We start from the raw sequence: 5,355 nt of genomic DNA, 5'->3' as shown, positions 1-5,355 counted from the left end.
TGGTCTCTGTTACCAACAAAATATTCCAAGTTTATTCACTAATGTCAGTTCATATCAGTGAGACTATGCAGTATTTGTCCTTTTGTTTCTGGCTAATCACACTCAGCATAATGTCCTTAAGGTCCATCCGTGTTGTTACGTACTTCATAACTTTATTCTGTCTTACAGTTGCATAATATTCCATCTTATGTAAATGTCACAGTTTGTTTAGCCAACCGTCTGTTGATGGGCATTTTGGCTGCTTCCATCTCTTGGTAATTGTAAATAATGCTGCTATAAACATTGGTGTGTAAATGTCCATTTGTGTCCTTGTCCTCATGTCCTTTGAGTAGAGACAGCATATAGATGGGTCCTGTTTTTTAATCCATTCTGCCAGAATATGTCTTTTGATTGGAGAGTTTAATCCATTAACATTCAGTGTTATTACTGCATGGGTAGTACTTTCTTCTACCATTTTGCCTTTTGGATTTTATATGTCATATCTAATTTTCCTTCTTTTTACCTTTACTCATAGTCTTTCTTTCTACACTCTTCTCCACACCTCTCTCTTCTTTTTTTTTTTTTACAACAAGTTTTTTTAATAAGAAATGGGCAAAGCCAGCTTTCTTTTCAGAATCAAAATGCAGAACAAATGGAAAAATTATGGCATTTAACCTTCACAAGTTTGAGCCTCCACAAATAATGCAACCATGTTTTACATTTAACAGCCCTTCAATATACACTCCATCTTCTCTATCTTACTTCCAAGATGTATCTTCATTCCCGATTATGCCAATTCCATTGTTAAAAAAACCTTCCCAGTTATTGGAAGAAACTACTAAAGTTTATCCCCTCCTCCACTACCCATCAAACTACAGAGAAGATGGAGTGTAATATGAGCAGTACAGAGTCTTACGCAATTCATGAGGACCACTTAGTCCTTACATGGATCTGGTTGCTAACATTTCTATTTTATTGTGACAATGACTCCCGACTGTTATTCTCTGAGAAATGGGGGAGTAAATTCTTAATAAAAGACACCAGGTACAAAGCAACATTTTACTTTTGTTGTGATAAAAAAAAAAAGTCACATTTTACAGATAAAATGTAGAACCCTGAAATACTGACACATTCTCTTATCGTGCACAATGCTGAGGTTCTCTTACGATTCACTTTAAAACTGCAATTAAAAATGTACAAAAAAGAAAAGAAAAAAAATCAACCCACAAAGCTTCTAAAAAAGGAACCCGCAGGCACTTCCTCTTGTGGAATGCTTAAAAAGTTAGCCTACTAAAGAAAACAGTCGCCTTCTTGTGAAGGTTTTGGAGAAATATGTATCAGTTTGTTTTATTTGGGTATTCAATAATATCCTTGGTGATAATGCTGACCCCATGGCTTCTGACCCCAGAATTGACCCTGCTGCCACTGGTTGTAGCCCTGAGATTGATTTTTGTAGCCGCGATTGTTGCCTCGTCCTCTGAAGTTCTGGTTGTAGCTCCCTCTATTTGAATAGCCACCTCGGCTGGGGAAAACAGGGCCACGAGGGCATGGATAGCCAATACCACCGCTTCCACCACCGCCACCTCTCTGTGGCATATGCCCCTCCTAGTGTATCCACCACGGTTCCCAGGAGCTCCCCCTGAAATCTCCACCACGCATATTGAATCCTCCACGTCCTCTATGGCCACCACCTCTGTTAAACTGGTTCTTGCCACTCTTATTTTTATTGCTCTTCTTTGAGCCAGTGTTCTGTTTCTTTTCTGGGGGAAGAGCCTTTTTGCTTTCTTCCTTATATTGCTCCAAAAGCTCCTGGGCTTCCTCCTTTTGCAGTTGAACAGAGGTAATCTCATCAAAGCACTCAGCTACCTCTGGCAGCGTAAAGTTTCCTTTCATTTTGAGAACTGCATGTTCTGGAAGGTCTTTCCCCTCTACTTCTGCTTTCTTCTGTGTTCTCTGCTTATAGTCTTTATCTTTTGGGCAAACTACAACAGCTTTTCGTTGGAAGCCTGCAAACAGGCACATTTTTCTCCTCTGTGCAGCAGCAGACACATTTGTCTGATCCAGAATGAAATTTCGTTTCTTACGGGCAGCAATCTCAATGAACTTTCCAAGACACTGGGGGGCTCTTTGTAACAGTGTGTTCAGTTTTCCGGTATCTGCCATTTGCTTCTTAAAACCTGCCACCATCATTTTATCCATAATTGTATTTGTGCCAAGAATGTTGTATTTACCAGGATTTCCTGCTGCATGTTTAGTAACCCAGGTGGTTTTTCCAGCTCCTGGCAAGCCAATCGTCATTACAACTTCACAATCTTTCTTCTCTTCAGGCCCCTTGTTCCTCTGACTCGATCCTCTAAAGGGACATTCTGGATTAAAGTATATTCTTCAGGTATTGGGAAATATGGCTTTTCCTTCTGACCAAAATTAAATTCTACTGCACGGTTGTGACAGAGAACATGTGGGAAGAGTGGCCGTCCAGCAGGAACTTCCTTACTGATTTTGAAGGCAATGCCAAGATCTCGCCCATTCTTAGCATAGACGAGCTCTACTTCATCACTTTCAAAGTCAGCAAAACATGTAATCACATCATTTTCATCAAACTTCTCCCCATAATCTTCAGTCTCACAGTTGCACGTTTTTGTTCCTTTTAAAGAATATCCATAAGAAAATTCTTCTTCACCAAGCACATTCCACTTGTAGTTAGGGCCCAACCAATCCGAACTTCATGTATGTCGATGTCTTTTGTATACAAATGCCTTACTGGGATCTTCTCTGTAACCTTCATCTCAAAACAGACTTTGCCTTTGGAAACACCGTAAGATGCCCTTCCTCCAGCCCAAAGAAAAGCAAAACTCTCCATAGTTAGGGAAGAAGCACTGAGACGATCTCTCGATATTTTAAAATGCAGATCACAGTTATAAGTATCAAGACAAACCACTGTGTCATCGAAGTGTTCATCTTCTTCTTCGACAGGCGGCTGAGGAGATTTGGCTCACCCCTCTCTTCTGTCTTCATATCTGCCTCTAGTTTTCCCTTTAGTGTTTCTGGCAGAGCTGGTCTCTTGGTCACAAATTCTCTCAGTGATTTTTTGTCTGAAAATGTTTTAATTTCTCCCTCATTTTTGAAGGACAATTTTGCTGGATATAGAATTCTTGGTTGGCAGTTTTTCTCTTTTAATAATTTAAATATATCATCCCACTGTCTTCTCGCCTCCATGGTTTCTGCTGAGAGATCTGTGCATAGTCTTATTGGGCTTCCCTTGTATGTATCTTGCTGCTTTCAAGATTCTCTCTTTCTTTTTGACCTCTGACATTCTGATTATTAAATGTCTTATGTCTTGGAGTATGTCTATTTGGATCTATTCTCTTTGGGGTACGCTGCACTTCTTGGATCTGTAATTTCAAGTTTTCATAAGAGTTGGGAAATTTTCAGTCATAATTTCCTCCATTAGTTTTTCTCCTCCTTTTCCCTTCTCTTCTTCTGGGACACACACAACACGTATATTCGTGCGCTTCATATTGTCCTTCAATTCCCTGAGTCCCTGCTCATATTTTTCCATTTTTTCCCCTATGTTTTCTTTTTCTTGCCGGATTTCAGATGTTCCATCCTCCGTCCACTAATCCTATGTTCTGTCTCTCAAAATCTACCATTGTAGGTTTCCATTGTTTTTTTCATCTCTTCTACCTTGCCTTTCGTTCCCAGAAGTTCTGTGATTTGTTTTTTCAGACTTTCAATTTCTTCTTTTTGTTTATTCCTTGCCTTCTTTATATCCTCCCTCATTCATTGATTTGGTTTTTGATGAGGTTTTCCATGTCTGTTCATATATTCTGAATTAATTGTTTCAGCTCCTGTATGTCATTTGAGTTGTTGGTTTGTTCCTTTGACTGGGCCCTATCTTCAATTTTCCTAGTGTGATTTGTTATTTTTTGCTGGAGTCTAGGCATTTAATTACCTTAATTGTTTATTCTGGAGATTGCTTTCACTTCTTTTACCTAAGGTTTTCTTGCTGGATGAATTTATTGTCTATCTGTTCTTTGACATTCAGTTCAGCTTTTTCTGGACCTCTAGCTTAGGTTTTGTTTAACAGAGGAGAACTTTTCAGTTCTTGTTTTCTTGTTTCTTGCCCTGCTTGTATGGTGCCTTCTCCCCACTTCCTTAGGAGGGTCTAGTTAGATATTATAAACCCCAGCCGGATTTTCCAAGACCAAACTGGCCTCCTATCAGGAGGAAAGAGTCACCTGCGTCAATTTTCCCTGAGAGTGAGACCCAGCAGGTTGAAAGACTTTCCTGTGAAGTCTCTGGGCTCTGTTTTTCTTATCCTGCCCAGTATGTGGTGTCTGCCTGCAGATCCCATCAGCGTAAGATGATGCAGTACCTTTAACTTTGGCAGACTCTTCCTGCTGGGGGCATGGTGGAGACAGAGGAGAGGTTGTAGGCTGGTTTTAATGGCTTCAAATTACCAAGCCCTGGTGTCTGAATTCCTTGAGGGAGGAATTCCACCTGGGTGGAGCTTCACCCCTCCCCTGGGGAAGGCACAGGCTCCAGACAAGCCCCCCAAAGAGCTCACTTCTGCCTATGCCTGGGGTAGTTGCGGCCTGAAAAGTCCTGCCGCTATATCCAAAGGCAGTCAAGCCTTTGTAGAAACACAGCCACAAAAACCTCTGTTTCCTTCTTTTTTTTCCCCCTTTTTCCGTCAGCCCTGCCCCCTTGGCGCCAGGGCAAAAATGAGCAAACTTCGCTTTGACCAGGTTCACCTAAGCTGGGGGCCTAATTTTAGTAGTCAGAATTTGTTAATTAATTCCACAATTGGCGTTTAATTGTGCTCAGTATTACATAATTGTAATGCTGGTAAATTATGCTGCTGGTAAATTTTCTTTCCTTTCCCCTCTGGGAAGCAGCCTGTGGGGGAGGGGCACCGGCTGCCACAGCTTTGGGAACTCACGGTTCTGGGGGGGCTCGCAGCCGGTCCAGACTGGGGTACGCTGTGTATCCAGTCACTGTCGTGGCCCCAGGAGCTGTTCTGTACTGTTTCTGGTTATTTAGTAGTTGTTCTGGAGGATGAACTAAAATGCGCACATTGTTAAGCCGCCATCTTGACCCGGAAGTCTAAAAGGACCTCTTTCTTATTCTGGGCTCCCTGTGTTTCAATTGTTCAAATGAGCTATACAGATAGGTTGAATTAGATTACGCACTACAGAAAATTTCAGTTCTAGACCAAATAAACCTTTCTTCCACTGGTCTCAAAGACTATGTGTGGTTCTGAAATATAGACACTGTCTTCCTTACCCCTATGTTCTGAGTTACTTTAGCTCTAACCTGTTCACCTTCATTACTATCTCTGAATATCAGTTTTATATATATATATATATATATATA

General features: G+C 41.0%; 1 pseudogene; it reads right to left on the bottom strand.

Annotated features, from left to right (window-relative positions):
- Positions 1–706: 706 nt before the first annotated feature.
- Positions 707–2,968, bottom strand: LOC143660567 (heterogeneous nuclear ribonucleoprotein U pseudogene; annotated as a pseudogene).
- Between the last annotated feature and the right edge of the window lie 2,387 nt (positions 2,969–5,355).

Source organism: Tamandua tetradactyla, chromosome 17 (genome assembly GCF_023851605.1).
Source record: "Tamandua tetradactyla isolate mTamTet1 chromosome 17, mTamTet1.pri, whole genome shotgun sequence".
Lineage (NCBI taxonomy): Eukaryota > Metazoa > Chordata > Mammalia > Pilosa > Myrmecophagidae > Tamandua > Tamandua tetradactyla.
Note: the sequence above shows the minus strand (reverse complement) of the source record. Positions and strands in the feature narration are given on the sequence as shown.